At 38.0% G+C, this 26,004-nt stretch overlaps 1 long non-coding RNA gene across 1 annotated transcript in view; it reads left to right on the plus strand.

Moving 5' to 3' along the window:
- Nucleotides 1-26,004, plus strand: part of LOC104846387 (uncharacterized) — a 196,324-nt gene that overhangs the window by 167,530 nt on the left and 2,790 nt on the right. The window contains exons 2-4 of the long non-coding RNA XR_775874.3: nucleotides 11,061-11,153; nucleotides 21,311-21,398; nucleotides 25,401-25,571. This is a non-coding gene — a long non-coding RNA (uncharacterized LOC104846387). The remainder of the gene's footprint in view (nucleotides 1-11,060; nucleotides 11,154-21,310; nucleotides 21,399-25,400; nucleotides 25,572-26,004) is intronic.

Genomic DNA, 26,004 nt, shown 5'->3' on the forward strand with positions numbered 1-26,004 from the left:
TGATCTACCTCTGAAAAATCAGCCAACAAAAACTGTATGGATCACAACCATCAGATCCTGTTGTACACCAGGAGCTGGGTGCCAACTTGAGGGCAGCTAACAACAACAACAAAATTATCTTATTGGTTTATTTAATTGCTAATTTACTTTCTTTCAAACTCAAATGTAATCTCCATAATAATAGTTAATATAAGACTTACTGCAAATGGAACACTTTTTTAAGTGCTTTGCATTGATTAATTCATTTAATCTTTATAATCATTTTATGATATAGGTATTATTATTATACCCATTTAATAAAGAAACTGAGGCTTAGAGAAATTAAGCAACTTGCTTAAGGTCACAGAGTTAGATAAAGATGAAGCCTGGATTCAAAGTGAGGCAGTGAGACTCCAGCATCCAATTTTAACCTCCATGCAGGGCTACTGCCCGTTAAAGTTCCCCCGGGAGAAGGGAACTTGCCTCCTGTATCTATGCTCACACAAGACTTGGCTCAATAAATAATTGTTGAACTTTGAGGGAATGAATGTCATTATATAGTGTCTTAGTTATCTAGGGCTGCTACAACAGAAATCCTACAGATGGATAGCTTTGACAAACAAATTTATTTTCTCACAGTTTAGGAGGCTTGAAGTCTGAATTCAAGGTGCTGGGTCTAGGGGAAGATGTTCTCTCTCTGTCAGCTCTAGGAGAAGGTCCTTATCTCTTTTCAGTTTCTATTCTATAGCCATCATGACATCTATTTTCCCCCATCTCTACTTGCTTGCTTCCTTGTTTAATCTGCTTTTTTATATTATATCTTAAAAGAGATTGATTTAAGACACACCTTATATGAATACTGTCTCATTAATGTAACATTGAAAACCCATTCCCAAATGGGATTATAACCACAGGAATAGGAGTTAGGATTTACAGCACATATTTTGGGGGGCCACAATTCAATCTGTAGCATATAGCCACAACCTTCTTTTATTTTATGTAAACAGAAAAAAAAAAAAAAACCTTAACAGAAATGCTAGAGCCGAGTCTCTTGCTTCAAGAGAAACTGGAGGTAGGGTCCCAAGCCAGGTTGCCCCAGAAACCTGGATGGGAGAATAGCATCTGCTAGCCCCACTGTAGATCCTGCATGGAGTCTCAGGGAATTTTGAGGGCTGGCTTACTATGTTATGAGTTAGTTATAACATAGGCTAGTTGCCAAATCCAAAGAGAGCAATACACAGACCTAAAACCAAAGCATGGCATGGACTAACAAATCCCCTCCACCTTTTTGCAGGGTGAAGGGGGTGGAGGTGACTTAAGCTGTCTTGAGTTGGATTTCTATTATTTGCAGCTGAGCAGCAGGCAACCTCCTTTCCCCACGGTCCACTTAACCAGTATGCCTCCTCTGGGCTCCCACAGCATTCTGTACACGCCTGTATGTCTTCACTTCATTATATTTGTAGAATTTAACTATTTATCTCTCTCCTTTCTCCTTTAAATGGTAAAGTCCTTTAAGACAACACCATGTCTTGTTCATCATTTACATTTCATAGCGTAGTTCATAACATGTGCTTGATAAACGTTAGTTGAATTTGTCTGACCTGCCTTTGTTTAATTCTCTGAAAGTGAGGGAGAGAGTTATACCAGATAACCTGCCAGTTGTCTTCCACAATACATGCTCTGTGGGGCAGGTGAGGATTTTGGCACTGCTACAAGATGATTCCTTATTTGCATATGCTAGAGTCTGGGTGTGTTCCAGTTTTTAACTAGGTGAATATGTCCTTTCAATGCTGTGTTTCTATTTGTCCCTCTATCTCTCCCCTGCACTTCTGGTTATTTGTATACTTAATATGCAAATATATATGCATGGCACATACATCAGAGGCCTGCCCAGGCATCCATGGACCTATTAGAAGCAGATCTGAGCATCTTGACTAGAGTGAGTCCCTTTGAGGCCATTCATCTGGGCTTGCTGTGCTTTATAAGCTAGGCTTCTCTTTTTGTTCCCCCTTTGCTTTCTTTGTATCACTGATGTTTGGGCAACTGTTGTTTAGTTCTCTTTATGAACCTCATTTTTCTGGACATCTGTTATGCAGCCAATCATAAAAGAAAAACAAAGCTAAACCTATCAACAACAACAACCGAAACACCGCTACCCCTCAGAGAATTCAGACCTATTTATACAGCTGCTGAATTTAAACACTCTGATTTGTATCTGTTGTGATATTCTAAAATCAGTGAGTTGGGTGCTGTAAATTTCCATGATTTTCTTAATCATCTATTCCTTTACTGTGGCAAACAACCAAGAGAAAATAACCATGTTCTTTACAACATTAATCATAATATTCTTTAAATAAGTAAAAGGCATTTGGTTCTACAAAACCACTTGTGCTGATGAAATCTTTGTTTCTTCCCTTTCAAATCCATTCACTCAACGATTATATATTGAGTGACCTATGTGGCAGGGAATAAAACTCAAAAGCCCCATTTTTTTGAACATTGAGTCCATTTCTTGCGTACATCTTAGTTGAATATGTCTTTCAACATATGCACAGCTGTCCAAGCACCTTTGAGTACATTCTATGTCTGTTTGTACTACTTATAGTTCCCCACTTTCTTTAAATGTGATACCCAAACAATATTGTTCCATGCCTTCATCAGCTAGAGTCCTCATCAATGATGTAATATCCAAGCTTATCACTGAGGAAGTTCCCTGGGAGCAAATTCAAACACCAACTAAAAATCAAGATAGATTAAAGTTAATCTGATATTTCATGGTTGTATAGACTGTCATTCTGTTAAGCAGGAAATTAAATTCTATATTCCATCTACATGGCTATGTCCATTGCTCATACATGTTATTCTTTGAAGTAACTGAAAGTCAATTACTAATTTTTTTCCAATAAGAGCATTAAGCTGAGAGATATAATTTTCCAAATCATTTTTTTAAAAAGATGAGTATAAAATTTACCCTTAAGTTCTCTCTTTTTTGTTTCTTAAATATTATGGTTTTATATTTCTGCAAAGATACCTTCCAGAGACCTCAGTCACCTGAAGCTCTCCAAGTACTTCAAAAATTCACACTAAATAATGCATTATGCTGACAAAAATTTGTAAAATACTGTTTCAGTACACAGATTTTATTTTAATAAATCCTAATATCTTAAAGGGCGCCCTGGTGATACAGTGGTTAAGCGTTCAGCTGCTAACCAAAAGCCCCACTTTTTGAATCCACCAGCTGCTCCTTGGAAACCCTACGGGTTGCTATGAGTCGTTATTGACTCAATGGCAACATTTTTTTTTTATACATAATATCTTAAAATGATCTCACCCTAGGGTTGTGATTAACAGTATGATCTCTGGATCAAATCTTGATTTCACCATTTCATACAATCAATACTCATTCTAGAAATATTTATTAAGAACTTACTAGTGACAGGCACTGTTCTAGATGACTGGAATACATCATAAACAAAATAGACAAAAATTGCTACCCTTCTGAAGCTTGCAAGAAAACTGACAATAAAAAATACAATAATGGTATTACTAAACTGTATAACATGTTGAAAGGAGATGCCTACTATGTGTATATATATATTTATTATTTTTTTTTAATATGGAGATTGAGAATTCTGGGTGGGTCAGGGTGGATTGCAATATTAAATAAGGCGATCAGGATAGATTTCACTGAGAAGGTGACTTTTGAGGAATTCCTTGAAGGAAGTGAGGTGGTTAGCCTTGTAGATATCTAGGGGAAGAATGTTCCAGGCAGAGGGAACAGCAAGTGCAAAGGTCTGGTAGCAGGAATTTGCTGCAGTGTTTGAGAACAGCAAGGAGGCCAGTGTGGCTGGAACAAGGTAAACAAGGGAGGCAGAAATAGGAGCTGAGGTCAAAGAGATTAGGAGAAGGAGGCAGGTCATAGGGTCTTCTGGGCTATTGTAGGGACTTGGGTTTTCTTCTGAGGGAGAGTGACAGCCATTGCAGGATTCTGAGCAGAGGAGTGGCATGATCTGACATATGTTTTAAAAGGCTTACTCTAGTTGCTGTGTTTAAAACAGCCTATATGAGGGTGAGGGAGGAAGTAGGGAGACATGTTAGAATGCTTTTACAAGAATCAACTGGCTCAACCAGGGTGGTAGCACTGGAGGTGGTGAAAAATGGTCAGAGTCTGAACGTGCTTTTCACTTTAGAGCCAATGAGATCTCCTGATTGATTGGATGTGAGAGAGAGAGAGGAGAAATTTAGGAACGTGTATGTCATTGTTGACCTTGGAAAGAGCATTTTCAGTGAGGAGCCTGTTTGGAGTGTTTTGAATGATGCAGGTTTTAAATGCAGATTCCTTGGTTGCCTGTAACAAGAAGATGGCTTTTATATCAACTGATGTGGGGAAGACATTGGTGGAGTTGTTTTGGTAGTGGACAGATTATCTTCTATTCACCCCTCCAGATTTAGTCTACCATTCTTACTGTGTTCTGTGCCCTAGAAGGATCTCTGCCAGCTACATCAGCTGGATCTCTTGCCCTCTGTTTTCCAGATATGTTCATCCAACAGGGAGCACAGATAAGAGAGTCAAGGGAAGAAGGAATTGCTTTAAGCTGGTTTCATCACTCCATGCATAAGCAGGAGATGGGAATGTGAGAATCATCAGCAGAAAGAACATTCAGAATCATGAGGCTGGATGAATTCACCAAGGGAGTGAAGGAAGACAGAAAAGGGAAGCAGACTGAAGACTGAGTCTTGGGCACTCTAAAGTTAAGAATTTGGATAGATGTGGAAGAAGCAGCAGAAGAAGCAGCAAAGGGACATCATCATCGTCATCCCGCTGCCATCAAGTCGATTCTGACTCATAGCGACCCTATAGAGGAAAGCCAAAGGAGTGTGTCCTGGAAGCCAATTGAGAAAAGTATATCAAGGAGTGAGGAGTGATCCAGTGTCAAATGCAGTAGAAAGGCCAAGTACAAATAGGACTAAGAATTGTCCATTGAATCTAGGAACATGTAGTCATTGTTGAACTTGGAAAGAGCATTTTCAGTGCAAAATGGTGACAAAACCCTCTTTGGAGTGTAAACCAAAAAACCAAATCCCTTGCTGTCAAGTCCATTCTGACACATAGCAACCTTATAGGACAGAGTAGAACTACTCCATAGAGTTCCCAAGGAGTGCCTGATGGACTCGAACTGCCAACCTTTTGGTTAACAACTGTAGCTCTTAACCACTACTCTACCAGGGTTTCCATCTGGAGTGTAGTAGGTTTAAAGTGAATGAGAAGAATAATTGGAGAGAGCAAGTATAGACAACTCTTCAGTTTTGCTGCAAAGAAAACACTATGTGGGCAGTGGCTGGGGAGGGAAGAGAAGTTTTGCTTTTGCATTTGTTTTATTAAAAAGGGAGAAATAACAGGATGCTTGTATGCTAATGGGTATGATTCACAGAAAGGAAAAATGAATAATTCATGTGAAAGACAGGAGAATTGTGGGAGGATGCCCTTGAATGGGAGAGGATGGGGTCTAAGACACAAACAAACAGAGGGATTGTCTGAGATGGAGGCGTGGAGAGCAAATGATTATCTAGCGTAACATGCAGAAAGCAGAGTGTATCGATTCAGAATTTGCCTTCTATTTTCTCAGTGAAGTAGGAAGCCAAAGTGATCAGCTGAGAGTGAGCATAGGGAAGAGAAAGTGGAAGTTTGATAAACTGCAAACAGTCATCTATAAGTGAAAACATCACTGAACTAGGGAAGTGCGGTATGAATGCTGGAGGCATCAAGGAATCGCTTGAGGTTCAGATCATGCATTTAAAGTGAGACTATGTTCAGCTGGAGAGGTACAGTTGTAGAGTGATCAGAGAACTGGATTCAAATAGAAGTTGGGGTTTTCCTGAGTATGACTAAGCTGTGTGGCCTTGGACAAGTTATTTAACTTTTCTGAACTCCAGTTCCCTCATGCATAAAATGAGGGTAATAATATTTATCATGAAGGTTATTATATGCATTAAATGATGGTCATGGATTGAATTGTGTCCCCCCAAAATATGTCTCATAGGTTAGGCCATGATTCCCAGAGGAATAGGGTGGAACTGTAAATCCCTTTCTAAGGTCACATCCCTGATCCAATGTAATTAGAGCTTCCCTGGGGTATGGCCTGCACCACCTTTTATTTTACAAGAGATGAAAGGGAAGCAAGCAGAGAGGGGGAACCTCATACCACCAAGAAAACAGTGCGGGGTCCTTTGGGCCTGAGGTTCCTGCGCTGAGATGCTCCCAGACCAAGGGAGGACTGATAACAAAGACCTTCCTCCAGAGCCGACAGAGAGAGAAAATCTTCCCCTGGAGCTGGCACCCTGAATTTGGACTTCTAGCCTACTGGACTCTGTGAGAATAAACTTCTCTTTATTAAAGCCATCCACTTGTGGTATTTCAGTTAGAGCAGCACTAGATGGCTAACACAATGACATGTGCAAATAAATGCCTGCCACAGCAACACAGTAAGTACACAATAAACTTATGCTATAATTAATGTTAGGCAGCCCTGGTGGCGCAAATGATTTGTGCTTAACTACTAACCTAAAGGTTGGCGGTTCAAACCCACCCAGCAGAGCTGTGGGAGAAAGGTCTGGTGATCTGTTTCCATAAAGATTACAGCTGAGAAAACCCTATGGAACAGTTCTACACTGTAGCACATGGGGTCGCCATGAGTCAGAGTCAACTCAATGCCAATTATTGTTATTGAAACATCTGTTTGGGCTCTGAGGATTTCTAAAGTGCAAATACTTGTTTGAGTCATATTTATAGTTATTGGCTAAAAGCACTTCAGTTCAATTGTCTTAGCACATGCTTTCCTAGCAGGTGGAGACCTGGAGACTATATTTCTTTTGTCCTTGAGTCACAATATTTCATTTCTACAGGGCATAAGCCTACAAAAAATAGCTTAGGGGACAGTTTGTACATTTCTACAGTGCTTCAGTTCTCACCGTAGAGCAATAGTTGGAAAGCCCAACCTTTCAGTTTGTTAGAGAGACTTCTGACATTTGCTCTTTTTTTGCTAAATTCTTGGCACTATCCTTAAGGCAAGTAGAAATTGAGTTGCTTAGATTAGCATAACTTTGAAGCTATTCCTGTTTTTAACATGAAACCAAACCCATTGCCGTCGAGTCAATTCCAACTCATAGTGACCCTATAGGACAAAGTAGAACCGCCCATAGGGTTTCCAAGGAGCACCTGGTAGATTTGAATTGCCAACCTTTTGCTTAGCAGCCAAATGCTTAACGACTGCACCACCAGGGCTCCGTTTTTAACACCAGTACTCTAAAAATGAGGATCCATGGTGGTGCAGTCATTAAAGTGCTCAACTGCTAACTGAAAGGTGGGTGGTTCAAACCCACCAGCCACTTTGTGGGAGGAGGATGTGGCAGTCTGAATCTGTAAAGACTTATAGCCTTGGAGACTCATGTGGCAGTTCTCCTCTATCCTACCAGGTTGCTATTAGTTGGAATTGACTCCACCGCAATGGGTTACACTAAAAATAGGAATTGTGAGGGTGGGGCCAAGATGGCGGAGTAGTCAGATGCTTCCAGTGGTCCCTCTTACAACAAAGGTCTAAGAAAACAAGTGAATTGATTATATATATGATAAGCTAAGAGCTCTGAACATCAGAGGCAAAGTTAAGAAATCGGACTGAGTGGAGAGGGGGGAGAGATGGTTCAGAAGCAGCAAGGAGTTGCTGGACCTGACTTGGCAAGAACCAGCACCCCTGGTGCAACCATGGCAGGGCTGGCGGTAGCATTTGGGATGGAATGTGTTTTCCACAGCAGGTGAGAGTGAGTGGCACAGAGTCTACTTATGCCTCCAGAATCAGTGAAGAACAGCACTCTCAGCAAAAGATAAGTACTTGCGTCTAATTTACCACATGGACCAAAAAGCACCCCTTTTGGAAGAACTCTCCCATTTACCTGATCCTTCCTCTTTCTGCTCTAGCCCCTGAGCTGGCTTCAATGGTGGTTGCTTTCCCTGGGCCTGAGATAGGTTCTGCTGCACATCCTGAGCCATTCTCTTGGCCTTGGAGAAGGAACAAATTAGCAAATGGTGAAAAAATAGTCTGCCAGCTCCCCTAAGCTGGAAACTCAGGGCAGAAGTGACTCCTTTCCCTGGGCTTAGGCACAAGCGGTCCACGGACTTTGAATGCCTTTCACCCCTGCATGGGCCTGGGCCCATTTCAGTAGCTTAGGCCCTCCTTGGCACAGTGCAGTGGTGTATGTGCCTGAGGTCTGACTTCAACTGTTTTAGCTGTGTGGTGGAGAGGTGGGTTTCTGACATTTGACGCTGCTCTGCCTATTAAGCAGACTCCTTAAGTATCCACATCAGGGTCCTGAGGACTGGTGGCTCCACCCACACCACCTAGCCACCCACGACAGGGGTCCAAGGATAAGCAGTACCCCCCAGTCCTTACAGCCAAAAGAATTAGGTGCCCATGATCTGGCTGCAGAGCCCATCCTGTGCACTCTAGGGAACAGGGACACGGTTTCCTCACAGGCAATTGGGGGACGGTTATCAGCCCCCTGCCTTGCTCAGAGCATGACCCTCTGCTGCAGCTAGGTACCTGTGCCTACATCAATCACCCCCTGCTCCTCTAAGACTGTAGGTAAGAGCATGCACCGCACACTTGGTGACCGACTACCTGGACTCCTGAGCTGAATCTGTACAAGAAAAGTGAATGGACTCCTAGGCTCATATACCTGGTAAGAGCTCTAGCCATCTGGTGACAGGACGTTAGAGCTTCAAAGGTGCCAATAATCAAACCAGCTCACTTGAGGAGCCTATTTGGGCATATCAAAACAAAACAAAGCAAGAAGCTAAGACACAGTAGGCAAACATAAAATAAATTAATACAATAACTTCTAGATGGCTCGGAGACAACAGTCAATGTGGAATCACATAAAGAAGCAGACAATGATTGCTTCAACAAGCTTCCAAAACAAACAATCAAGGAATGTTCCGGACAAAGATATCTTCCTGGGATTACCAGAGGTAGAATAAAAATAGGAATTGCACACAAGGACAGATAGTGTATGTGTCTTGCTTGACCTTTCAAATGTTCTTTTATTCTGGACATTGTACTTGATTAGGCAGGTCTCCATATGACACTACTTTGGCTAAATTTATTGTCGTGACATTTGCTTCAAATATTTTGCTTTAAAGAAATCTGAATATCCACTATTACATTCCTAAAGAGAATTGACATTATCAGAAGTGGACTCTTAAGGATTTAGGTAGAATTATACAAAGAAATTTGAAAGCTATCATTCAGCCCATTTCAGTTATGCTTTCTATGCCAGAATATAATTTAGTTAAGTAAGCACTGGGTTGATATAACATTTTTATATCATAATAATTATGATGAAATATTCAACTCACCAGACCATTACTTACTGAGTATCCATTTTAAACTAAGTAGGGTATACCCACTCCTCACTTACGAACATGGTTAGGTTCCAAAGACCAGTTCATTATGTGAAAATTGGCTTATGCAAAAATGGAGGATGACTACATCAGATCACAAAATAGTGAATGACTACATCATTACATAACTGCCAAATTACATCGTTGTATAATCGCCAAATTACATCATTACATAACTTCCAAATTATGTCATTGCTTAACTACCAAGCCACTGAGAATCATGGCCCAGCTGAGTTGACACATAACCTTAACCATCACAGCCAGCATTACTGTCACCTCACACCTCAGCACTTGTTACAGCCAGATGTACGTCATTAATATGCAACGTATTTGGATAGTAGATTTTTTACTGCTGTTATAAATGTGAAATATCAGATAACGAGATAGGTGGCAAGTGAGGAAGAGATGTATTAGATTCACATCTAGTAAAAGTAGATGATAAGGTCATATATATCTCTTCCTTTCCCTGTCGTAGGCTGAAAAAGTTGGATGACACCTGGATTAATTTTAGCATCATTTCAAATATTATGGAAAATCATTGGCTTTCTCTGTCCATGAAAATATCTCTGAACTGTTACCAGAGACACAATAATGCTACAGTCATAGTCTAGGAGCATGGTGGCTTTCTTTTCCTGTTACCATCTCTAGAAGCTTACATAAAGCATTTCATCATCGGAAATCTTTTTTCCATACAAGGATCTTTTAATGTGCAGTAAAGCAAAGGAGATATTTTCAGTGCATAATTCTTTCTTTCCAAATCTTTTCATGTATATACGAAGATATGGAAGTTGATAGAGAGAACTTTATTTTAATTTTTCTATTATTCTTAATACATTTACCACCAAAATTCTATGTCATTTCTTCTTCATGATATAAATTTAAGCCTCAAACTTATCTCAGATTTAACAATCATGCATCGTGCAACAAGCATGGAATGGCTATTGAAAAGAAAAAAGTTTTACTCATAAAATACAAAGCAGCTAAATTGTTGGCTTGCATTAAGTTTTTGGCTTTTTGGCTCCTATTCTATAGTCATATACACAGTAATAATGATTCTTTGTAATTTGTTAGAATGAAATACAGCCTGCTGGCTGTAGGTTTAAAAGACAGGCACAGAGGGTTTGGAGAGTCTTCTAGAAAACTGTTCATTAATGAACATCCTCTTTATACTCAGAAAATTATGTTATCGACCTTCCATCTTGAAGGTCCTGGTCTGAGGTGATCTTCAAGGAGCAGAGATGGGTTTACCTTACCTGTTCTTTATTTTGACAAATTCCATGAATTTGTAAGATAACTGAGCAGGGGCTGTACATAGATTAGAACAGGGAAACATTAACTGACTGATTTAGCCTTATATAATCAAAGACTGAAAAATTTAGTTCCCATTTCAAGTAAATCATCGTATATAGCATTTATGTGTTTATCATGTTAAGGTTTTCTTCAATTCTTGGATCTGTAGGCTTGTGTCTTTCACAAAATTTGGGACGTTTTCAGCTATTGTTTCTTGAAATATTGTCTAAGTCCCATTCTCTTTTTCTTCTTTTTCTGGGACTCCAAAGATAAGAATGTTGGATCTTTTATTATTGTTCCACAGGTTCCTTATTTTCTGTTCATTTCTTTTTTCCAGTTTGTTGTTCAGACTGAGTGAATTCTATTGTTCCGCCCTCAAGTTCACTGATTCTACCCTCTGTCATCTCCACTCTGCTCTGGAGCTCATCAAGTAAGTTTTTTGTTTCTATTATTGGATTTTTTCAATTCTATGATTTTATAACCTTTATTTTTATTTGCTGAGATTTATTTTTCATTTGTTATGGGAGAATTTGTAAGCGATTGTTAAAACATTTTCATTCGAGCCCCTTAAAAATCCTTGTCAGAAAAGTCCAACGTCTGATTCATCTTGGGGTTGGTGTCAAATGATCTTTTTTTTTTTTTTTCTCATATTGTCTATTATGTTAGGAGACTGTGGATCCTATTTAAATCTTTCAGCAGGCAGTCACTGTTTAGGTTTAGCACATGGGTCTTGGCCTACTTTTGTATGCTATAGTTCTAATAGCAATTTAGTTTTCAGAGCCTTTACAGTGTTATTTTGGTCTGCTTGGTTTATTTGATGCCTTTGGGTCTCTCACTGGTCCCTGCTGGCGCTGCCTGAGGTTGTAAAAGGGATTTCCCCAGCTTGGCTGTTGAGAATCTCTCAGTCTGGGAGGGATGTGGTAGGATCCCCCACCAGTACCCCCTGACTGCTTCTGGTGTCTCTAGGCATGGGACGGACTCAACCTGTGGGGACAAAGAGTTTTCCCAAATTAGGCTGCTTGCTGTAACTGGGTCCCTAATGCTGGTTTCATCCCCTCACCCTCCATTCTAGTCTGTCTGGGAAGTACATACAGTTTTAAAAATTATTCTTTTCTATACAATAAAATTTATAAACAATATTAAGAAACTTGACAGTAAAATTGAGATCCCTAGGTGGCATTAATGGTTCACACTTGATTACAAACCTAAAGGTTGACAGTGTGAACCTACCCAGCAGCACCGTGGAAGAAAGGTTTAGCGATCTGCTTCCATAAAGATTATAGCCAAGAAAACACTATAGAGCACAATTCTACTCTGTAATTCATGGGCTTGTCATGAGTCAGAATCGACTCCATAGCAACAGATTTTGGGTTTGGCAGTATAATTGAATAAATAAAAATATACAAAGCACTTGAATATTTTTATTTAAAGAGTCTCAAACTCACCAAACAAACAAAAAAAAAAGTAGAAGAAAAATGAACATTCATATACCCCCATCTGGATTCATATACTGCAACTTTGCCAGATAAAATACAAGATGGCTAGTTAAATTTGAATTTCAGATAAATAACAAATAATTTAACAAGTATAAGAATGCATGCAAATTTGTGACATACTAAAAAGATTTTTTGTAGTCTATCTGAAATTCAAATTTAGCTGGACATCCTGTATTTGGTATGTCTGACAACTCTATCCTAATATTAACATCTGGCCTCATTTGTTCCAACCTTCTCTCTCTATACACACACATCTCTCTTGCCAAGCCATCTGGGGAACACTTAAAAAATTAAAGCCTAAATAAGCTGCTCCTTAACATAGAGTAGCTAAAGCAAATGGAAGAGCTGAACAGGAGATTTCAAAAGGTGACTTGAGAAGACAAAATAAAGTATTACAATGAAATGTGACAAGACCTGGAGTTAGAAAACCAAAATGGAAGAACACGCTTAGCATTTCTCAAGCTCAAAGAACTGAAGAAAAAAATTCAAGCCTCGAGTTGCAATATTGAAGGATTCTATGGACAAAGTATTGAATGACACAGGAAGCATCAAAAGAACATGGAAGGAATATGCAAACTCATTGTACCAAAAAGAATTGTCAACGTTCAACCATTTAGAAGGTAACATATGATCAAGAACTGATGGTATTGAAGGAAGAAATCCGAGCTGTACTGGAGGCATTGGCTAAAAACAAGGATCCAGGAATTGATGAAATACCAACTGAGATGTTTCAACAACTGGGTGCAGCACTGAAGTGCTTACTCGTCTATGCCAAGAAATTTGTAAGACATAGATACTTGGCCAACTGACTGGAAGAGATTCATATCTGTGCCCATTCCAAAGAAAGGCGATCCAATGGAATGCAGAAATTATTGAACAATACTATTAATGTCACATACAAGTAAAATTTTGCTGAAGATCATTCAAAAATAGTTACAGCAATACATAGACAGAAAACTGCCAGAAATTCAAGCCGGATTGAGAAGAGGATGTGGAATGAGGGATATCACTGCTGATATAAGACAGATCTTGGCTGAAAGCAGAGGATACCAGAAAGATGTTTACCTGTGTTTTATTGCCTGTGCAAAGGCATTCGACTGTATGGATCATAACAAATTATGGATAACATTGTGAAGAATGGAAATTCCAGAACACTTAACTGTGCTTAAGCAGAGCTTGTACATAGGCTAAGAGATGGTCATTCGAACAGAATAAGAGGACACTGTGTGGTTTAGAATCAGGAAAGACGTGCATCAGGGTTGTATCCTTTCATCATACGTATTCAATCTGTATGCTAAACAAATAATCCAAGAAACTGGACTACATGAAGAAGAACTTGGCATCAGGATTGCAGGAAAACTCATTAACAACCTGAGATATGCAGATGACAACCTTGCTTGTTGAAAGCGAAGAGGGCTTGAAGCACTTAATGATGAAGATCAAAGACCACAGCCTTCAGTATGGGTTACACTTCAACATAAAGAAAACAAAAATCCTCACAACTGGACCAATAAGCAATATCATGATAAACAGAGAAAATATTGAAACTGTCTGGGTTTTATTTCACTTGTATTCACCACCAACACCCACAGAAGCAGCAGTCAAGAAATCAGACGATACATTGCATTGGGCAAATCTGTTGCAAAAGACCTCTTTAAAGTGTTGAAAAGCAAGGGTGTCACTTTGAGGACTAAGGTGCAACTGACCCAAGCCATGGTATTTTCAATCGCCTCATATGCATGTGAAACCTGGACAATGAATAATGAAGATGAAAGAAGAATCGATGCCTTTGAATTATGGTGTTGGCAAAGAATATTGAATAAACCACAGACTGCCAAAAGTACGAACAAGTCTGCCTTGGAAGAAATATAGCCAGAATGCTCCTTGGAAGTGAGGATGATGAGACTTCTCTCACACACTTTGGACATGTTATCAGCAGTGACCAGTCCCTGGAGAAAGACATCATGCTTGGTAAAGTAGAGAGTCAGTGAAGAAAGGAAGACCCTCAATGAGAAGGATTGACACAGTGGCTGCAACAATGGGCTCAAACATAGCAACGATTGTGAGGATGGTGCAAGACTAGGCAATTTTTCGTTCTGTTGTACGTAGGGTCACTGTAAGCTGTAATCAACTCAATGGTGTCTAACAACAAGTTTTGTATGTGTACATGAAGTGGAATCATTTGCCTTGGCCTTTTTTCCAGGGTTTGAAACTGCATTTTCCATTTGTTATCATAGAACAATAATGCCCCAACTCTTGCCTGGATGCTAGGCTAGTTCTAAGTGGACATTCAAAAGAAACTACAAAAACACATCAATTCTTAAGTCAAAAAAATCAGATACTGGCACCACTAAAACAATAATTAAATGCCTCTGAGCACCATTCTTCTAGAATTGATATAAAAACTATTTGAAGCTAAGTGCAAGCAGTTCTATGAAAATTCCTGTATTGACTGATCAACAGTAAGATTCTTGCAGATTTTCTAGCTTTTCTCAGTCTTTTTTTACTATGAGAAATCTCTTCCAAATTTTTCTTTCTTCAGATATATTCAATTTGTAAGTACCAAAACATAATGATGAAGAGCACAGATTCAGGAGTCAGAAAATAGTGGATTCAAATCCTATCTCCACTGATCATGGATAGTTCAACCAGGTTATATAAGGTCTTTGTAACTCTTTTTCTCATCTGTAAAATGGACTAAAATATGTGCCTCATGTGTGTTGCAAGATGTAGGTGAAAACTGTGCTTGGCACATAGTAAATTGGCAATTATTATATTGTTCTCCATCACGACTTACCAGATTTTCACTGAAATTAATTTCATGTTATGTGTTCCCTCTCTTTTCCAGGAAATAACTTCTACACTGGTTTAAATACTCCTAAATCATTGCTGGAAACCCTGGTGGCATAGTGGTTAAGTGCTACGGCTGCTAACCAAAGGGCCTGCAGTTCAAATCTGCCAGGCACTCCTTGGAAACTCTATGGGGCAGTTCTACTCTGTCCTGTAGGGTTGCTATGAGTTGGAATCGACTTGACGGCACTGGGTTTCTGGGTTTAAACCATTGCTACTGCTCACAAACTTCTTATTACCATATGCCTAAATAGTCGTACAAAACAGAATGGAGGTCAAAAGGGATGAAGTCTCAATTGTATTATTAGACCCCATCAGCACACACAAATATGGGCCAGGGACCATTGGCTATATAGAAGCACTCAAACTACCAACCTCTTGGTTAGCAGCTAATCTATTAACCACTGTGCCACCAGGGCTCCTATAAAAGTACAGTAGGAAACAAATTTGGCTTCGTAGTCAACCATATGGTGTATGTGTGTGTTCGAAAATAAAACTTACTCTAAAATATAAAAACGTTTATTTTCTTGTCATGGATTGAATTGTGTCCCCCAAAAAGATATGTTGAAGACCTAATCCCTGGTACCTGTGAGCGTGACCTTATTTGGATACAGGGTCTTTGACGGTGTTATCAGTGAAGCTAACATAAGGTCATACTGGAATAGGGTAGGTTCTAATCCAATATGAGTCCTTATTAAAAAGGATAAGAGACACAGTCAGAGAGATACAAAGGAAAGATGGGCATGTGAAAACAGAGGCAAAGACTGGAGATATCTCCAAGCCAAGAAATACAAGGATCATGGGCCATCACCAGAAATATGGAGAAAGACATGAAACACATTCTCCCTCAGAGCCTTCTGAAGAAATCAACATGGCCAACACCCTTATTTCAGATTCCTAGCCTCCAGAACTATGGGACAATGAGTTTCAGTTCTTAGAAACCACCCAGTTTGTGGTGCTTTGTTACAGCAGTCCTAGGAAACTACTCCAGTGCCGTATATGGAAAAGGATCTTTTCTTCATACTTCACACTCATCAGATACTTATTAAATCAATGTGTCCAGTTTGGGTTCTTACATCTTTAAGAGAATGTGGAGAAACAAATGCAGAAAAAAAAAATTTACAAATACGCAAATATTATAGGAAAAAGTCAAAAGAATTGAAATAGTTTATCTTTACAAAGGGCAAGGATGACTTCATATGTTTTCAAGAATAAGAAGGGCTTTTCCTGAAGATTCTGATAAGCTCTTCCTTATGTCTACTGAGGACCCAACCAAGGAAAGGGTTACATTAAAACAATATATATTTTGATTTTGTATAAGGAAGAACTCTAATAAACTTGGTGGTAAAGCAATAGACTGAACTGTTGAGTTAAATTATGGAGCATGTAACAGGGGAGTCTTAAAGCTGTGTAATTACCTGTACTGGCTATTTTCAATCTGGCATTTACCTGAACTAGGAGCTGCATAAGATGAATGCTGAAGGCTTTTTCTACTATGGAATGTAACTAGAAAAATGCAAAAGGGTGCATATAGGAAGTATGTTGCACAATTAGAAGTTTGCTAAACAGTCTACTATCGAAGAGATGGGTCAGCCACAATGCAAAGGCAAGTGTTTCAGCATGCACTGGTTGTTACACAGAGCACAACACGAGCCCTGTCAATCAGCTTCTAACAGACAATTCCAGGTCAGCCAGACTGACAGGATGTTTAGTGCTGATTGCATTGGATTTGCATTTGCTATTACAAAAGAAGATAGCCAGCAATTTCTCAAACATAAATCACTGTGCATGTCTTGACCCATGACTAGTGACACAAACAAAATAAAAAAGGTTGCCATTAAGTTAACAGTCCTCAGTATGGATGGGAACATTTCCCTTATTAAATTCAGAGCGGATTCATTCTAGGAACCATTTTTGGTGTAGCTGCTCTCACTTATTATAGATTATTGACTTTCAGTGCTAAACTGCCAAAATACTTTGGCTCATTCTCAAGCCCCAGCAATTGCATAAGTTTTTCTTTTCTTCATGCTCCCGAGCCATTAACAAATATTTCTGGATATCTTTTCTTCTCATTTTATCTACTTCTTTTGTCTCAAATCATCTAAGAATTTCTGTATGGTATTGATGATGGTTCAAAACCCATACAAAGACCGTTTGCCTTTATCCCTTTCCTTGGTTCATAGGTTTTCTTAGACTGTCCCCAATCTCAGATATCTGTCGTTTGTGTGTCCATATTTCTCCTCACTCTTATATGGACTGGCAGACATTGCCAAATGAAATACATTTTTTCAGCAGTATTTATCATGTGGAGCCCTGGTGGAGTAGTGGTTAAGCATTCTCCTGCTCACCAAAAGGTCGGCAGTTTGAATCCATCAGCCGTCCCTGGGAAACCCTATGGGGCAGCTCTATACTGTCCTATTAGGGTTGCTATGAGTCAGAATCGACTTAACAGCAGTAGGTTTTTTTTTTTTTTAATCATGCAGGTCCCTTTGATCAGATCTAATGGACTTGGTTGGCTTCATTTAACAAATAAAAAACAACAATAGTAATGAAATAAATCAAAACAAAAAGCCCTGTGGTTAATATAAGCTGGAACTTTCTTTATCTCTCACATGAAAGAGGTCTGAAAGTGGAAATTTCTGGGCTGGTAAGGCAGCTCCACAATTACAAGGGACTTGGGCTCCTTCTGTACAGCTACTCTGCCATCCTTAATGCATGGCCTGGTGATCTAGGTGGGTTTTCCTAGCTTCAGCCATCACGTCCGCATTCTGGAAAGCCAGGTAGATGAGGAGAAGGAAACAGGGTTTCCCGGAAGTCCCATACATCACCTCTAATCAATTCCCATTGGCTAGAACATAGGTTCATGGTTGCTTCCAGAGCAAAGGTGGTTAGGAAATAATAGCCTTTCACTTCAGGTGTCAATGTACCCAACCAAAAACCAAGGTTCTATAACGTGATTGCCTGCTAACCAAAATGTTGACGGTTCAAGTCCACCCAGAGGTGCCTTGAAAGAAAGGGTTGGTAATCTACTTCCAAAAAAATCAGCCACTGAAAACTCTCTGGAGCACCCTTCTACTCTGACACACATAGGGTCACCATGAATCAGAATCAACTGGACAGCAACTCTTTTGGTTTTTATTTTTTCTGGTTTATTATTATGGAGAAAAGGAAGAATGGATGAATGAAGCGGATAACAAGTAGTCTCTACCACAGAGCCCAAATGTTGCTTTGGCAAGGAAATCTTTAACCAAGACATACCCTTTGCTGTAACATTGATTCTGACTCATAGTGACCCTATAGGACAGAGTAGAACTGCCCCGTAGAGTTTCCAAGGAGCACCTAGTGGATTCAAACTGCCGACCTTTGGTTAGCAGCTGTAGCTCTTAACCACTACACCACCAGGGTTTCCAACCAAGATACAGTGATTTAAAATGTCAGTGTGATGTGGACATTTCCCTTTGGTAATTGTGTTATCAGGCACTGTTTTAAGTGCTTCATTATAAAATCCTCATGGTAACTTATGAAAAAGGTGTACTATTGTCTGATGGCTAGGCAGCTCCATTTTATGAGTGAGAAGACTGAAGTACAGAGGGGGTAAGTAATATGCCCAAACCACAGCTGTATTATGGTAAAAGGAATTGAACTGCAGTCAAACTCCAGATCCATGTTACGAACCACATCACTGTTTTGCTTGTAAAGTAGCACAGAGACATTGATTATGTAAGAATTTTTCAGCATAACCCATAGCAAACCTCTCAGAGATTCTGTGATGCTACCTTTATTATGAGAGTGCACACACACACATGCATAATTCTCATACGTAAGAAAAATCAATAGTTATGTATTCATTTGGACAAGATAGACAATTTTCAGGAGTTGCAATGAACTCTTACAATGAATTGATGGTGACATACTACTTCGATCTCATCTTTCGATCATTAAATGTTGTCTTTACTTTTCTGCTCACAAGAAAAGTGGAGCTGTGAAGTTAAAGTTTGTTTTAATTAACTCAGCTGCTGCAGTACCTATATTCTTTTGAAGCATTTTATTCTTATAGCTAGCTAAGATACATTTATAATTTAAGTTGGCGATATCAGTCTATTGGTTGGGGAAATGACCACACCATTAGGAAGCGTTGTCAGCTCAGGCACAGGACTGATGACAGACTCATTATAGAAAACAAGATTGAAAGGATTTGGGGGACTACCTTCAGTCTAGAGAAAACTGTTCTGTTGTTTCGACTTACTGAGAAAAAAATAAAATAAAATTTTAGTCTCCACACAGTGACAAATGTTCGGCAAATTGGAAAATATACCTTAGTCCTACGGATTATCAAATTAATAGAGTACTACCCTAAAAAAACTCTAAAAAAAAAAAAAACAACTCTAGGGGAGTACTAATTTCCAAAAGAGCTGCGTGTTTTTTTTTTTTTTAAATCAGTATTTTTTTTATAATCAAATATTGTATTTCCTTCATATGAAATAAAAACCTTCTAGTCAAGGGTCCATTATATAGAAAATTCATGTCATTTTATGTGAAAAATCGTCTTCTTTCTACACAGCTGATGAAGGGTAGAGAAGATTTAATGCTTATGGAAATCATTATTATTTCAGACTTTCCGAAAAGAGATTTTCATAGTTCTGTATTTCCATAAATCATGTTATAGTTTTCCAGAAAGTACTGATATAGAAACAGCTTTTTTAAATGTTTATTATAAAAATGGTCAAACATAAAAAAAAGCAGAGTTAACACTATTATGAACTCCCATGTACCCACCACCCAGCTTCTGCCGCTACCAAGAGATGGCTAATCTTGTTCCAGCTCTGCCTCTACCCACAGCCCCCACCCCTTTACACACTGGATCATTTTGAAGTAAAGCTCAAACATCTCATTTATCAGCAAATACTTTATCGTGAACCTGTGCGGCATATGAATCCTTGTTTTTTCGTTACAAATACTATTATCACTCCTAAAAAACTAATAATGGTACTGAGAATATATGTAGTCTCTGTCTCTTTTCTTTTTATTAGTTCATTTGTTTTAATCAGGATCTCCAGACGTTCAAATATTGCATCTGGTTGTTATGTCTCAAGTGTTCTTTCAATTCGTAGGTTAATTTTTCCTCTTCTTTTTCTTGCAATTAATTAGTTGAAAAAAAATTGTCTCATAGAGTATTGCACTTTGCATACTTTGCTGATTTGTATTTCTGTGGTATCATTTATTTACATCACTCATTCCGTTGTATTTTTGTAAGTCAATCAGAGTCAGGTTTGATTTTTTTTTTTTTTTTTTTGGCTAGAATACTTCACAGATGGTATTGTGTACTTCCTATTACCTCATATCAGGAGGGACAAAATGCTTTGTTGTCTCTCTTTTTATGAAGATCCATTAAGGTTTGTTAGGTCGTCAGCCAAATCCTTCCATTATAAAGTTCCTCTCAGCTTTTCACTGAACATCTCTAGCTAACATTTATGTTCACCATCTAAATCAACTTTGTTATAGACTGCAAAATGAAGAATTTTGATTCTATAATTTCTTGTTCAATTATTAGCTGGAATTCTTCTATAAAGATAGTTTTCCTACATCAACTATTCAGTTACCTTGAGGTATTATTTGTACAAGAAAGGTATCTTGCTTAAATATTTATCAGTTTTCAGGATAATGAGCTAATTCCTTAGTGTTTGGCTAAGTTCCCCAATGAGCTTTTTAACTATTATTGTGAACAAATGGTATTTGATGTTTAATAAGTTTCAATCTGTTATTGTTCCTTTTGATGCTGAAATTGCCCCATCTTTAGGCAGTGAAAATATCTTCAAATTAGCTCCTGAGTCTTTTTGAGGGCTTTGTAGTGAACAAGATGCTGTATGCTGATCTTGTACATCTCTTGCCCAAGATCTGAAAATCAACCATTTCTCCAAGGTTCCCTTTAATGGGAAAGGGTATTTAGAAGTCCTAGACTAGTTGCTGAGTTGTTCATTGTCTCCAGGTCTTTTCAGTAGTCAAAGCTAGGAAAATAGTTCAGAAGTTATATTAATATTTACAATTCAAATTTTAGTTGATTATTTAATTTTAAATTTGTATCTTTTTCCTCTTGCTCCAAAAAGCTTGGTTTCTACATGAAGCAATTATTTATTTTCTTTAACCTAAAATAATTTCAGAATGATAATATATTAAAACTAACATTAGAAATACTGAGACAAATTTAAGACTTTTTTTTTTTTTTCATTTGTTTTATCCTTAGAATATAGCCAGCAGGGATGTACAACAATATTTCCATTTTAAAGTCACTTTGAAGTAACTCCTCTGTGTGTTACCAAGTCAAAAAACAGGTAGGTTTATTATTTTCATTTAGCTTTCTAATTTTAGGAATGGCTTTTAAGTTTTGATTTTTTTTTTTTAAGATGGTATAAAACATTTATATGCTTCCAAAGACAAATATACAAAACAATTTGAAAATCTGACTTCCATTTTTATCCATTGACCCTATTCTTTTTCTGGCCTGCGGGTAACCATTGTTAGTAGTTTTTGGTTTATCTTGGCATTTTTAAAAATAAGAAATGTGTGTGTTAGTATTATCCTTTCTTAGATTAAAAATGGCATACTATCATACTATATACACTGCTTTTCTCATTTAACTATATTTTTGAGATAACAGCTGCATAACATTCATTGTATGGGTGTGACCCTACATTATTTAAATAGTCCACTATCAAAAGTGTCTTCCTACCCTTTTCCTATTACAAAAATGCTGCAACAAGTAGCCTTCTGTATAAGTTACAATTCATTTGACAAATTTTTTAATAATGATATTTGGGCTGTTTCAAATCTTTTCTCCTGTAAACCAAAGTGTAGTAGACATTCTTGCACATGCGTGTTTGGTTATTTTACTAGACTGTGAGCACCTTAAGAGTAAAGCATTTCTATTTCTTTTTTATTTCTGCAACATATATAGCACAGATTGTATCAGTGTGAATGTATTATAGAATCATTGATTGATTAATGAGTCTTGAAAAATATGTCAGGAAAATATATTCATCTTTTTAGAAAACCTATACACACCAGTATGCTCCTGATCTTCTAGGCCAACAAAGTAAAGACGCTTTTCTACCAGATTAGATTCGTACCTGTATTTGTTTACAGTGAAGGTTCTATAAGCAGAAATTATTCCCAAACAAATGCTGAACAAAGTTAAAGGACAAGAATAAGAGAAAGAATAGTATTTACGAGCAGCTCAAATTACTCACACAGACCACAAATATTAATTGAGTGCCTATGCCGCAAGTACTGCTCTAGCTACTCCCACCATCTGTCTGGCAGTTTGTTGTACTGTGGTGGCTTGCATGTTGCTGTAATGTTGGAAGCTATACCACGGGTATTTCAAATACCAGTAGGGTCACCCATGGTGGACAAATTTCAGCAGAGCTTCTAGACTAAGACAAACTAGGAAGAATGGCTTGGTGATCTACTTCAAAAATTAGTCAATAAAAACTCTCTCTAAATATACATCATGTTGATTCTTTACTGAACATTTATTGTGGGTCTGAGATATTCCTCTCGACAAAGTTTTCAGTTTATTGAGGTAAAAAACTGCAACTTCGGCCTCTTCCTATTGTTGCTACCATCCTATTCACACCAAATTCCCTGCACTGAGTCCATCATCTTTATGAGATTCTCAAGAGGTGTTAGTTGATTGAACGTAAAGTGGGATTTATTCATGCTCCTTATGAATTACATATGCTATAAGTTACTAGTACTTTACTGCCTAGTATGAAAAGAGAACACTCCATTACCACCAAAAGAAAAGGGGATAGGGACTGGAAAACAGAACACACCCGAAGAGTACCAATTTCAGGGGCATGTGAGGCAAAGAACTAGAATACTGGCAGTGTTCCCGAAGGCTCTAATCTGGTAGGGGTGGGCTGGGAGCAGGATAGATGGATGACTCCAAAAAAAGTGATTTAGTGAATTGTAGTCTGTTGGTTGATTAAGTATTGATCAGTGACCCAGCCTGGATCTGAAACAGCCTTAGAATTATCACCTGAATAAGCCATAAAGCAAAAGTCTTGAGACTGATTTAACTGGCAATCTCTCTGGGGATGCTGTGAAATCCTTACGAGTAAAGTTGAGAAAGTTTAAAAATTCACTTAAATATTTGAGTTAAAAAAGACACATTGGAAATGTTACTAGTGTAGTAAGATGTTAATTAATCACCAGATGACCCTGAAAACTTTGTATTCATTCTTGTTTGAAGCTTAGGAAGTACCTTATTCAGATTTTATCAGGCTTTTCTTAGGATGCATTTAACATGGAGGTTGTTCAGGTGCCAAGTTTGAATAGATAACACGACGCAGAGCACAAGTGTGGTCTGTGGGCCACTGTAGGTCCTGTGACATCAAAGCTATTTTCCTAATTTTGGATACCACCATGTTATTTGTCTATTTACCACGTCGACATCTGCAACGACAGTGCAAAAGCAATGGCGGGTAGAACTGCTGGGCCCTTAGCTCAAATCAAGGAGGTGGCACCAGATATTGCCAGGCACTCACAGTTCAAAAAAAAAAAAAAAATGCACCTCTTACTGTGGAATGTTCTTGAAGAAGCAGTAAAATTTCATTACGTCTCAACTCTCAAGTTCACCTCTTTTGAATATTCCGTGTGACAAAATGAAAAGCATGCCTTTGACTCTTCTGTATTCCACACTACAGTGGTCATCTCCAGGAAAAGTGATTGTTTGAGTTGCAGGCTGAACATTTCTACCTAAAAGAATGACCACAAACTATCACTTTATCTAAAAATGAGTGAAGTGGGCCTGTTACTTCCAGGAAAATAGCTGACATTATTTGTTGCCAATGATAAAATTCAAGCTTGCAAATGCAATTTTAAATTTTGGAAAATTTATATTCACCACTGTGAGTTTAAGCTTCCCAAAGCTTAAAAGACTTTTCTGATGAGATTTCGATATTGTTTGATGAAATGTGCCAGTATTTGCAAGACCTGCACAACTCAGTGAACCAATATTTTTAAACAACCAATGCATGATGTTAGGAAATCATTCATAGATAAAAGGTTTATTCAAGGTGTAAGATAGACCAATGGGTTTTTAATGTAACAGAGTGTAAAAAGTTTATTGATTTAGTTTCAGGTTCCACATTGCAGTTAACCTTTAAGAAACTAGCACATTTCAAGTTTTGGTATAGTACCAAAGAACGATATCCACAAGTATCTGAAAGACTATTAAAATACTCTTTTTTTTTTTTTTTTTTTAACTATGGAGCCTTAGTGGTATAGTGGTTAAAAACTTGGCTGCTGACCAAAAGTTCAGCAGTTCGAATCCACCAACCGCTCCCCGGAAACCCTATAGGACAGTTCTACTCTGTCCTATAGAATATGAGTCGGAATCCACTCAACAGCAATGGGCTTGTTCTTTTTGTTTTTTTTTTTCTTTTAACTACATATCTGTGTGGGGCCAGATTTTCTTCATGTACTTCCATCAATGCAGCACATTGCAACAGATGGAATACTGATGTAGATATATGGATCCAACTGTCTTCAATGAATGCAAACATTAAAGAGATTTGCAAAAATGTATAAAAATCATTCTCTTCTTGCTAATTTTCTGGGAAAGTATAGTTATTTTTCATTAAAAACAAATTATCTTAACATGTAATGAAATTATTATAATAGTTGTTTTTAAATTAACAAATAAGTACTTAAATAGTCTTAGTTTTAATTTCTACTACAGTAAAATATCAATAGGCATATCCAATATAAACAAAAACTCATTAGAGTCATCAATAATTTTTAGAGAATAAAGAGTCCTGAGCCTAAAGTGTGAGAACCACCACTATAAAGGGTTAAAAATTGTTATGGAATAAATTAATCTAATGAATATCAGAAACACAGAAAATGGTTTCACTTAGCCTTGTTGGCATTACCAATATATAGATAAGAGGAATCGATGTACACATGGATAAATAGATAGATACATGCTTTCTACCCACTTCCAACCTTGGGCTCGGAGGGCTGAGTTAATCTCAAACCTCAGTTCACGGCACACCGTGATCATTGATCCCTTCAAAGCTCTGCTCCTGTTTTACTTGTTCCCTCTTATCCCCATTTTTCTTTCCCACTCCCATTCTCCTATGAACAACCCTCTAATATATTTGCAATGCGGTCACTATGAGTAGAAACTGACTCGGTAGAAATGGCTTAATGTTTGCCATGTATTCCTTTTTAACATGTAGTTGTAAAATGTATCATGGTTTTATGCTGCATATGTTTTTAATTTACACAACTGGTATGGTGAATATGTATGTTGTTGTCATTATTAGGTGCCACGGAATCAGTTCCAACTCACAGCGACCCTATGTACAACAGAACAAAACACTGCCTGGTCCTGCGCTATGCCCACAATTGTTGTTATCCTTGAGCCCATTGTTTCAGCCACTGTGCCAACCCATTTTGCTGAGGGTCTTCCTCTTTTTCATTGACCCTGTACTTTGGTAAGCATGAATATAATATATATATATATATATATACACATATATATATACAGACATATATGTTTAGATATTTCTATTTTTTATGCTAGCACTATGTTTGGAATCTCTATCTACAGACAAATCATTTGATTTACATACATTTTGCTGATCAAATGAAGCTAAAGATTGGATGGCAGCATTAGAAAATTTTACCTTATAATATAGCAAACATGAAAAACTGCTGATAAGCTATAAACTTTATACAAGCAAATCCAAAATTAGTTTACCATTTGCCATCCAACAGCTTTTATTGATCATCTGTATGTGCAGTGTGCTTGAGAGCCCCATGAGGGCTTTTAATAAGCATGAGCCAGACTGCAGGCCTCTACAACTGTGTGTCCTTGGGCAAGTTACTTAGCCTCTCTGTGTTTCCGTCTACTTATCTGTAAAACGG

The sequence above is a fragment of the Loxodonta africana genome, chromosome 4, assembly GCF_030014295.1.
Source record: "Loxodonta africana isolate mLoxAfr1 chromosome 4, mLoxAfr1.hap2, whole genome shotgun sequence".
In the NCBI taxonomy this organism is placed as follows: domain Eukaryota; kingdom Metazoa; phylum Chordata; class Mammalia; order Proboscidea; family Elephantidae; genus Loxodonta; species Loxodonta africana.